Here is an 11,985-nt window from a genome sequence, read left to right as displayed (position 1 = left end):
AGAGCAACAGCCCCAGCTGACCCCCTATCCAAAACCTCGACCAGATGGCCCACTCCTCCTCCAGTTCCCAGACTCCAGATGGCAATTGGAGAACAGGGGTGTGCGAAAGACCCCAAGCCTGGCTCTACCTGCTCAAAAATCGTGTTGTTCCATGTTGTTTTCAAGTGCGTTTAACACTGAGAGGGCCAAAAAGTGGGGGTGCCCGGTATAGCCCCATCCCCCCACCCCCCTTATTTATGATATTGTGAGAATGTAATAAATGAAAGTATCTAAGGTATAGTAAAATTGTGGTCAAGGACGTCACCAGCTCCCCCACTGACTCCAATAGGCACCCCTGTTCTCCAAAAATCTAGGCTCCACTAGCCGCACCACCATTGTCTGCGGAGCCAGAGATAGGTGGCAGGGTCCGAGAGCCAACTGCAAACCGAGACCAACACCACCACCCCCCCACCCACCCGCCTACCATCCAGACCGTCCGGGGAGAAGAAAAATAACCAAACATTCTACTCAGCCAGCCCGCCCAAACCCTTTTCCCTGAAAAGAACCAGCATCGAGAGCCGGCAAGAACCAGGAGTGAAAGAACGAGACGGACACAGGAGTTTTGTTCAAAGCTGACTGATAAATCCTTCCATTTCATATTAGGAAGAGATATTGAATGATCTAGTTTAGACAGTGTCCTGTATAATTTAGTCCAGTTTTGGGGGGGTTAGATCCAGGAACTCTGATACATTTAATGGAATTTGTAAACCACCTTTGATAAGCTTTTTTTTATTATAGATTTAATTTGTTGATATTCTAAGAATTTATTTTTATCAATACCATATTGTATATTTAATCTATCAAATGTGATAAACTCAGTTCCATCAAATAAATGTTCCAGGTATTCAGTACCTTTACTCTTCCAGTAAGGAAAGTTGATCATATTATTTATTTTTTTGTAGGATGTCAGGATTATTCCAGATGGGTGTACGACTGCATGGGATAAGGGATGACTCCGTCATTTTAAGAAACTCCCACCATGCTGTCAGAAAAGAGCTGATGTTGATATTTTTAAAGCAAAGATGCCGGTTTATATTTGAGCTAATAAACGGCAAATATGAAATCTTGATATCATCACATATTTCTGTTCTGTGTCTAGTCAGGGCTCATCTAAGGGATTATGTTTTAACCATTTTGAGATGTATTGTAGCCTATTTGTTGAGAAGTAGTGATGAAAGTTAAGCACACCTCCTCCTTTATCTCTAGTTTTATGTAGCTGGTGAGTTTAGTACAAAGCTCCGAAGCTCACCAGCAATTCCAGTTCTGAATCGTTTTGGAGTTCCCTGCATCAAAATCTCAGAAAGCCTCTACTGAGGCTGAATCAAACAAATCCATAAGGAAGAGCAACTAAACTCCAAGGCAGTAATGTCAAAAGTTCTTTAGTAGTTATCACAAATGCTGAAGTAGCGATAGCAGTGGACCTAAAGGCCTTTTCATATTGGACCAGTGAGTTTAGAAAGCTTTTTTTTCAACTAACAAACGAAATTATGATTTGAGGGATATCTTTCAGGCAATCTTTTTATCGTATTAAAATTGGTTTAATCATCTGAAACTTTTAGGTTTACCAAAACAAACTCAAATGTTTCTCTCTCTCTCTCTCTCTCTCTCTCTCTCTCTCTCTCTCTATATATATATATATATATATATATATATATATATATATATATATATATATATATATATATATATATATATATATATATATGTATATATATATGTATATGTATACTTAAGGAGTAGTTACTTCCCTTCTGTGTATTATCAAGGTATGGTGTGTTTATAAAGCACATTAATCTACAGTTGATAGATGGATTTCCGTTGAAGAACGAGTTACATCCAGATTATGCATTTCAGCAGGCCTCACAACTAACCCAGTCTGATGCAACACACCTAATCTATTTACACTAAAGTGTTGGCTTATGGCCCTCTTTCCCTCTTGTGATTCTACGGTGTGAACAAGCAGCAGTTGTTTTGGACTTGGCTGTTTATTATGTAAGCTCTATGGCAGCAGTGGCGCTGTCCGGCCAGTGGAGGGCGCTGCAGAGCCAGGCGACGCACCTTCCCCGCTCCAGCTCAGCTGACCCGCATTCAGCGGCACCGTACGGCCACGGGACGGGACCGAGCGTAGCGAACTTGTCAACGCCGTAGACCTCCCTCCCCCCCTCCCGGCAGACCGTGGCAGTGAAATTCAGTCCGTCCCGGGATGGCAGGACGCCGCTGCCCACTGCGTTCGCTCTTGACAGCGCGTTAGAAGAGGAAGCCGGCGAACCCGGCGAACGCCGACCGGTAATAATAACATTTATTTGCTGCTCCCGGTGACGCGTTCGATACCGAGCCGGTTGGAGGTGCTTTTCTTTTTTTCTTTTTTTTTACCTGGAGCTGACCTCGGGACTACAAACAGACACGGAGAGAGGTGCCTCGCTGTCACGGCGGTGCAAGGTGAGTCGTGTCCTCACGTCAACCCCCGGCCTCCTCGCGCCACTCTGGCCGCTAAACACGGGCCATGTCGGCCGGCTCTCCGCGAGAAGCGCGCGATCCCTCTAAGCTCCGTCAGGACGTGCTCCGCTGTCATTGTGCGGCACCACCTGCACCTGACAGCCGGAGCCGCCAGCCTGCCGGCCTACGTTCTCTGTTAGTGGGTCAGAGCCGTGAAGTTGGGGGCACGGTGCCAGCATGGAGACGGGGAGGAATGGGGATGATTCTGGGCGTTCTGCTCACACGTGTGGGCTTTTCTGCTGCTGCGTGGTTCTGCAGCAACACCTCAGATAGTTTGGCTCTGACAAATCCAGCGGGTTGTTGTAGAAACGGCGCTGCAGACTTGCTTGGAAGCATGGCTGTTCCCAAACAGTGGCGACGCCAAGGGGGGCTGGAAGGGTGGCATGGGCACCCCAGTAAATGTCATCTCTCTCTCTCTCTCTCTCTCTCTCTCTCTCTCTCTCTCTCTCTCTCTCTCTCTCTCTCTGTCTCTCTCTCTATCTATCTATCTAATCAGTAATTTGTTTGGTCAATGTGAATAATCTGATGATGTAAAATGATTTTTTTTTTTCAGTAAGACTGAATAATAACAACCAAACATCCATTGCACATAATGAAATTTTTAATTTTGGCCAGCCAATCACGTGGCTTTGTTCTGCGAGGTCGATTTTTGGGGGGGGGGGGGGGGATATAATAAAAAATTCCTTCATATTGTTAGCTAGCTTTAATATTGTCCAGGAGGTTATTTGCTGCGCTGCTGCACGTTCAACAGCTTTACCGACTTTTCTATGTTGCTCTCAAACGTCCGTGCCGTACTGACCTTTACGAAACTGTCTACTCTCAGCGTAACTTCGACAACTTTCCGTGTTCCGGTGTAGGTAGCAGATTGACTAGGGGGGCCTGCGCCTTCTGATGACGTCACTATACATGATTGGTTTAACGTTTGCACAATTGCACAAAACATTGTGATTGGTCTGGACAGCTTATTAAAGTAATTATAGCAGGGTGTAGGTTTTATTCGAGAGTGGGATTGCGGTTTGTAAACGGACAATTTTACGAAGAAATTCTCAATGGGCCTTGCGCCTCCCGATGTCGTCACATATGGCAACACCACTCAAACAAACTACATCGAGCACGCGGTCTGCATTTTTAACTAACCAATTTTATTTAGTTAATTTAGAGGTTCCTTTTTTTCAAAAGCTTCAGGCTTAAAGATGAACATAGAAAATGTATAATAATCAACCCACTTTAATTGATAAAAATTAGGTAAAATATTTAGGTATAATAATTAACAAGGACCACACTGGAAATTATAGAACAAATATTCAAGCCATTTTACAAAATAAATCAACAAATATTTGACAGTTGGCTCAATTTTTGGAAGAATATTGTTAACAAAAACGGAAGGGATAGCCAGATTAATTTATCCAGCATATATCTTAAATATACCAAATACTACAATAAAAAAATAATCAAATTCATCACAATTTCATCTGTAATAATAAAAAAAACATGTGATCAGAAAGAATGACATAGTAATATCAGTAGAAAAAGGAGGAATAAACGTTATTGATTTTAAAGTGATGAATGCCGTGATTAAATTAAAATGGCTGCAGACTTTTATTAAAAATTAAAAGAGTTTATGGTTTATTTTCCCTTCACAACTTGTAAAAAAAAAAAATTGGAGGAAGGGAATTTCTCTTAAGATGTAACTTTGATCTGGCAAAATTACCGATTAAATTGACAGACTACCACAGAAGCATTCCAGAAAGATGTTAAAAGTTTTCATGCCTCGATTAAGTTACTGGAATATAACTGTAAATTAACAAAATAAAATTGATTTGTAACAAATGGAGACCGCGGGCATAATGTAGTTTGTTTGAGTGGATTTGCCATATGTTGACGTCATCGGGAAGCGCCCGAGCCGATCTGACTACCCGAGTCAATCTGGTACCTACACCGGTCCGCTACGTTGAAGTGCGCTGGCGAGAACCCTGGTTTACACAACCAAAGGTGGACAAGAGAGCAATAGATGGAGAGTATACCATGTTTTTAAAGTTTAGTATTGAGAAAATCTCAATTATGCGGGATTCATTGATAGAAGTTCAGCTTAAATATGGAGAAATCGCATTTATCAGTGAAGACTTTTGATAGGATAATAAACCGGACTTCATTTTTTTCCACCACAGAGTAAAAATGCAGTAAATGTGAATCAAAGTTTAAAATCAGATGTAATTTGGCTTTTTATTCCAGCGATGGCAAAAAATAAATAAAAATTGAGTACGACTCGAGTACGTGCCGACCTCCACGGAGTGCATTACACCAGAGTATGTGGGGGACCGTTACATGAATGCACTTCTAGTTTTGACATTACAGTCAGGCAGTCTAGTAGACAGCTCAGGGGTGCGTCAGGTTGTGACACAGTGTACTATAATGCTCCGAATATCCATTGAGCAGAGCAGATTCGTAGCTTACCAAAGTTGTACTTGTACATTTTGAGCACATTGTGTCACATAAAATCAGTCAGTAAGCACAACCTTAATGATATATAAGGCGCACCGGATTATAAGGTGCACCATCAATTTTTGAGAAGATTTAAGGATTTTAAGTGCGTCTTATAGTCCGAAAAATACGGTTGAATATTGCATCAGAACAATAAAATAAATAAAATAAAACGGCACTTTTTCTGTGTGTGTCCTGTCCGGCAATGAGGCAATAACAATTGTTGTCTTAATGCCAAAAAAAGAGCCCACCAGATTTGACTTTCACCAGCGGAGACTTTCTGCTTTCGCCGTAGTGCTCCGCTTGATTCATGTATGCAAGAAGCCTTATTAGAATTTTTGTTGGGACAATTTCATGTAAAATGGACACTGAGACAGGAAGTTAGAAGAGCGAAAAAAAAGGAGAGAAACAGGTGAGACAAATGCCAAAAGGGAGAACTTTTCATGGAGGAATGGGGGTTAAATGAAAAGTATGTACAACACCGTCTTTAAGGTTGTTTTCTAAAGGTACTTTTAGCCTGACCAACAATCCTCTTAGAAATGTATGTTCTAATTTCTTGAATACGACTGCATAAGGGGGGAAAGCTATCAAACCAACCTGGTACCAGCGTAAAACGCACTCACTCATCTTGTTAAATGATGGATTATCATTTCTCTGGAGACACTCGGGCCTGATTACTGCCAGATCAGTAGAATCAAGAAACCTGTCATAATGGAGAGGTATCGTTAAGGATTTATTGATACTACTACTTTTAACGATACTCCTTATCGATCCGGTATTTTATCGGTACCATTATCGATACCTTTTTTAATAAAAAAAAAAAAAAAAGTAAAAAAATAAATAAAAAATCACTGATCACTGACTGATTTATTTTTGAAACATTTTGAACAAAAGCAAACAAAAGTGCAAAATATTTTTTTTATAGAAATTGAGTAATAAAAACATTTAATAAATAACTAAATATAATTTCAAGTATTAAATAATACTTGATGTATACTCAATATATAACATTACCTGAATATAAACATCTATAATTTTTTTTAATACTATCAATTTTAACCAAAAGATAGCAGTGGCACCCACTCAGTGAATGAACTGAATGAATGAGAGGCTGCGTGTGAATCAGTTAGTGCAACAGTTTCAGAGAAAGGAAAAAAAAAAAACATTACCCGTTGAAGATTTATAATATATTTACACCCCGCTTTGTAATCTATTGGAAGCTTTGCTCATGCATGACTCATTTTCAGTGAAACACACGAGTCAGTCTGTGCAGCAGCACGAAGACGCTGACTGACTGACTGACTGACGGACGGAGCGTCTGTCAGAGCGACTCACAGCTGATGCTTTGCTGAAGAGACAGTGAACTCAGAGCAATCAGTGCTTTTACTTGTTGCCAAAGTCACAAACAACACAGAAAAGAGCCATTGGTTGTCACTCTTGAATAAAAAAGTCACTAGAGCGGTCTGAAAAGTTGCTAAACAGCTAGCAACAGTCAGTGTTGATGAACGGAAGCGAGGCCAACGTGTGAGAGCAGAACGTCAGCCCTTCCCATCAGCCCCCTCGGTGTGTGTTTCTTAAGGTGGAGAAGACTTGTCAGTTTTGGAGTCTCCCTGAAAAATTGGGTGCGACCTTAAAAATACTGTTAAAGAACCAATAAGGCTGAAGCTTGTTGGTCTGCGAGGACCGTGCGACGTGGCGCCGGGGACATTTCAGCTGCAATTCATTTGGCCAATGGGCGACAACAACCCTCCACTCGCTTCATCAAATAGTAGGAGCTTCTATCTGTTGCTCGCTGGTTTCAGCTCAACATGGCAGACCAGGATTTTACCGAGCGAGTCACGGTCAATGTGTGCAAAACAGTTATCCTTCAGTTATCTTCGGGGATGGATCACCACCTGTACAACCGAGTAGAGATGCACCGATCCAGTTTTTCCAATCCGATACCCGGGCTGAGCGTATCGGCTGATACCGATGCTACTGTTGAATGAATAAACCGTGCACCTTGCCATGTGAGGGAAGTTATCAGGCTTGAAATAAACATGGTTAAAAAAAAAGTTCTGCATGTTGTTTAGCTTGGTACTTTTGGAGGTGCTTATTTAAGTTTGTGGTGTTGAATTCACCGGCCTTATCAGAGGCGGTGGCTGGCCATGACCAGCTCTGGAGCGACAAGAGGAGAACCATTGATGAATAATTTAACAGTCCTTTTTAGGCCTAAATTAAAGCAGCTTTTTTCAAAGACACCCACAAATGTTCTAAAGAGCATTCCTTACTTCATCCTATGTCAACGTAAATTTTTCTATCTTCCATTTTGATTGAAAAAAAGCTTCGTCTTTGCTGCACTCACCCACCCAGTGTCATAACAAATAGTCTCTGGGTAAGTGACGCGAATTGACTGAAATGTTCAGATTTCTGAACTCCAGTGAACTCCATTTGTTTCATGTCCATCGTGGGTTTAGCTCTGCTCTAAACATCCTAATCACGTCGTTTGCATTACTAGAAATACAGGGGGGAAAAAAAGAATCGCATCACTTCAGTGCTGATGTGCCTCTACATCGGGGCTAACATAAAAAAAACAAAAACTCGCTCTGGTCGCATCATTTGCGTTCGGTGGGAACCCCCCTTAACAGATCTGAAGAACCAGCAGAGCATGCCCATTGCCAAGAAAAGATTCAAGAACAGACGGAAAACAAAGCGGTTGACATCTTTTAGTTGGAACCTAGAAGTTGGAACAACAGCTAAAGTTTTGCAGGCAAGAACGTCCACAATTGCTGAAAAACATCTTGATGATCCTCAAGAGTTTTGGGGAAATTATTCTGGACTAACAGACAGAATGGACCAAAAATCAAACCCACATGAAACGAGGCGTTTGGTGTGATGATTCTGAGGTTGCTTTGCTCTGCAGCACCTACACCTGGTGAGTTCTGGGGGATTTTGTTTGATTTGAAACGTTCAAGTGTGACCAGCAAAAGACAACGCATTCCGGCGAGGCATCACATTCCCACGCAAGCAGATGAGAGAGGCATGCCTTCGCTTGGAGAAAAACAAAATATTTTGCAGCCACCTGTTGGAAACAAGTAGCTGCAGGTACTCCTGATGCCGATGTCAACATCGATATTACCCAGGAAATGTTCACACTCTGGGTTCGCTTCCCTCACTGTACTGACTCTTATGGGCTCGGGCATGCTATGCTGGAATCTATGTTGATAAGTCTTGTTTCAGTCTATATATAGGAGGTCAAATTTGGAATTCCCAAATCCTGGAAGAAGTGGTGTGTGGAGGCCAGAATTGTCCGTAGTAGACAGTTAACAGACCCTCAGTGAGCATCTTCCCTAACCTACCATCACTCCACGTTTCGTCCGTCAGCACATCTCCCTGCAGCCACGACATGTTCATGTTGGGAAAAGGCTGGCAGGAAGGGCTGCAACCACTTGGGCTCCTGTTGTAATTTCTGCACTGAGAGTTCTGTGTGTACTTCCAGAGACGTCAATGCTTGACAGGAGCGGTCCATTTCAGGATGAGCAGATACAGCTGCCAGATCAGAGATGGAAACCTGCAGGTTGTCTCTACGACGCTACGGAAAGCTAAAAGCGCCCTGAGTAATATCTGCTGTCACAAAACTCAGAGTAAATCAGGGCTTTTACACACCGTTTAGGTTTTCTTACTTGCCAAGTTTCCTGTTTTAAGCACGTAGTCTCTTGTAAAGGAATTCATATGCCCTTGAACTTGTTGATCTTTCATCATGTTAGAATCACAAACTTTTATAGTGATCTCTTGTGATAGACCAACACTGACTAGTGCATAATTGTTAAATGGAAACTAATGCATGATGGTTTTCAAAATCTTTTCCAAATAAAAATGACAGTTTTCTATTTAAACCCCCTGAATAAAGGCATTGTAGGACTACCATTTTTTCCATTTCCATTTCCAGCTGCCACCCTCTCTCAGGTGTGTTTCTACCAGCTTTGCACATCTAGAGATTTTTTGCAAATTACTACAAGCTCAAGGCGAATGGAGAGCTTCGCTGAACAGCCGTTTTTAAGTCTGGCAGCGTATTCTCAGCTGGGTTTAAATCTGAACTTTTGACTGGGACATTCTGACAGATGTGCTTTCATCTTAAAGGAGTCATCGCGTGGAATTCAGACTTTTTCATGTTAAAACGTGTGTATTTGGCCTCAGTTCCAGAAAATCCTTCCAGAAAACCAGGAGCGTGAAACGTACCACTCCTGGTTTCACACTACAGACGTAGCTTATTTTTTATTTTTTTTGTGTGGGCTCTTTGTACAAAGCAGAAAAACCCACGAGAGCGCGCTCTCCACAAAGCGAGATCTTGGTGCTTCTCCTAGATTTACGTCACCCGTGGAAGGACGCTAACGTAAGCCACGGCCGCCTCTCGTCCAACCGACTGTCCCTGCAACTTTCTGTACGCGCGACACATTTTGCACCCAAGTGTTTTGTTAACTTGGGACAATACCAGACGAACATGGCATCAGGTCTGTGTTTGGGGAAACGGGCGGTTACAACAGGGACTCACCTGTAATGCAGTCAGTAAGTGTTGTTCCGTGTGTAACTTTTTACCGGGGTTCCCTCTTTTCTGCTTGCTCTGCTCTGATTGCAAGCACCGATAATGCCGAGAAACGATGGTAAAGAAACCACGGCACATGAACGCGCGATCACGCAAGTCAAATTCTCGCGCATTCCCTCGTGAGAAATAAAAAGCGGTATAAAAAAGGGTCAGAATGAGCTCTATTTAAAACATTTTTTCTCCTAAAAATGACTGAATATTAATTTAAAGACCTTTTCAGAAGGATAGTATATGTAAAATACCAGGTTATGACTCCTTTATGTATGGCTGTATGTTTGATATTGTCCTGCTGGAAGGCGAGCTTCTGCCCCAGTATTTTGCAGAAAGGTTCTGCCTTGTTGGCCTCGTCACCGTTGAGTAAAAAAAAAATAATGTAATCAGAGAGCATGGTAGTGGCAGCATCATCCTGAGGGTATGCTGCTAACTGTCTACCTCTGAGCCAGATACAAGGATTTCCCTGTATCCCTCTCAGTTAACTTCTTATCAACTCTGGCCAGCTTCCCCATGTTGCACCTTCATCCACGTTAGCGGTGTCCTCTGCATGGCTTCTGGCGTACCGCATCCGCACGTCTTCATTCTTATAGCCCCTTTTTTTTTCGCTCGTTGGCTTTTTTCTCGGATAAAAGCCAGATTTGGGAAGTGCACAGTTAATAGTTGTCCCGTGGACATATTGTCCTACCTGAGCCGTGGACCTCTGCAGCTCCACCAGAGTCACCATATCCTGCCTGTCCAAATACTGACAACCAGAAAGCAAGAAGCAGGACTACCAGAAACACCCAACTCAACCATATATAAAGGAGAAGAAAAGATGGTGTCAAAGATGTGTAGCAGGCCGGTGGCTGTGAGAAGGAGCAGGCTCAGGTTCTTCCTCCAGGCTTTTATGGTCAAGGAAAGCTCATTCGTCAAACATACACCGTTTGACCGACCCGTTACATTTTCCACATGATGGATTGAATAATGTTCTGTTAAATGTTCCAAACTCAGAGGCTGTTTTACAACCTAACCCTCCGGTAAACGCGTCCGCATCAGAATTAACGGGGTAAATGCCGGCGCACACAACCCTTGCCCGTAAGAATGGATCACACACACAATGGCAGTAAAATGTCTTAAAATCTGTGGCTGAAATGCCACAAAACCTTCAAAATAATGAAACAAATAACAATAACGTTCAATTTAGATTGATCACGGCAATAATAAGCCGCAAATCCAACAATGTGACAATAGCAGCTTTTTTTTTTGTTCCAGGTGCAGTATGTACGTCCAGTACCTTTCACTTCCTCTGTTCTTTCACAGTCACACAGCTCTGTCACACTTCCGTTTTCTTTATCTTTATTTTTTACCACGGCGTGATATTTATATAATGCCATCTGTTCTATTAACATGCACAGAATATCTTTAAAGAGAACTTACCGTAGTTTAGATTCTACAAGAAGTGCACACAGGTGTAAAAGGTGTGCCAGACGCTCAGTTCCCCGCTTAGGACTTTGCTAACCGGTGCTTTTATTACAATGTTGCATTTTCTTTTTACAATTCATATTAATTTTTCACGAAAAAGTAGTAGTAAAAGGAGGTTTTAAATGTTTATCATGTCCTTTAAGGACATGTTAGATGTTTATCATGTCTTTAAAGGACATGATAAACACCTAAAACCTCCTTTTACTACTACTTTTTCACAAAAAATTAATGTGAATTGTAAAAAGAAAATGCAACATCTCACTGTTTGTCCTTGCCAAACAACCATGTACGCACACAACTAAAGGCAATTTAGAGAAACCAATGAACCTAACAGTCGTGTTTTTGGGCTGTGGGAGGAGTTGGAGTACCCAGAAACCTGCAAACTCCATGCAGATAGATATGGGGCCTGGATTTGAACCCTGGACCTTTTTGCCACATGGTAGTAGCGCTATCATTGTGCAGCTCTACAGAAATAATGTTTTAAAAAAAGCCATAAAATGGGACCCGAGACGGCATCAATAATGGCTGTAAGCTCATGTAAAAGTGTGATCCGTTTGGTCTTTTCACATACAGACCAGCCTATAATCTGCCAGCTGCCAGACGTGACCTCCTTTGAAGTCCTTCCCCCCCGCCCTTTGTTGCTCAGAGGCCACGGTCCTGGTTTAAGCAGGCTTGGATGGAAGAAAAAAAAAAAAAGCCTGCCCTCTGCGTCTGCATACATGTGTTTGTCTGGGGGTTGATTACATAAGCAGGGCTGCTGCCATTCCAGTCCCCCAGCTCGCCCGCTCTGCTCACGTCATACACATCTAGTCAGACTCAGGGTGATCTGATGAATTGTGTCCTCGTGTCATCTGGAGCATTAAATGGTAGAAACCCGAGTTCTATGATCTAATGTCACTCAAAGCTGCAAGGCTTCCATTTTTTTCCCAATT

Source organism: Fundulus heteroclitus, chromosome 16 (assembly GCF_011125445.2).
Source record: "Fundulus heteroclitus isolate FHET01 chromosome 16, MU-UCD_Fhet_4.1, whole genome shotgun sequence".
In the NCBI taxonomy this organism is placed as follows: domain Eukaryota; kingdom Metazoa; phylum Chordata; class Actinopteri; order Cyprinodontiformes; family Fundulidae; genus Fundulus; species Fundulus heteroclitus.
This window is presented reverse-complemented; position numbering follows the sequence as displayed.